Here is a 273-nt window from a genome sequence, read left to right as displayed (position 1 = left end):
TACCCAGCTGTGGCCTCTTTAGACTCCTGTAAACATGTGCCTGCCGTAGAGCAGGACAGACAAGCTCGCCTCTCAAAATCCCAGGATTTCACAAGCAGCCCGCCTTGCCTGTGAAAATACGGAAATAGAACGAGAAGGCGCGGCTGGAGCCCGAAAACAACCGCCTCTCCTCGCCCCGTGGCCGCGCTCTCCTCCCCTCAGCTCGGCGCCGCCGGGGCCAAGGCCGCGGTCGGTCCCCGGAGAGGGTGGTGGCGGCGCATGCGCGGTGCCGGC

This window comes from Athene cunicularia, assembly GCF_003259725.1.
Source record: "Athene cunicularia isolate RWA chromosome Z unlocalized genomic scaffold, athCun1 chrZ_part1, whole genome shotgun sequence".
NCBI classification, from domain to species: Eukaryota; Metazoa; Chordata; class Aves; order Strigiformes; family Strigidae; genus Athene; species Athene cunicularia.
The sequence above is the reverse complement of the archived record's forward strand: the minus strand, read 5'-3'. Positions refer to the sequence as shown.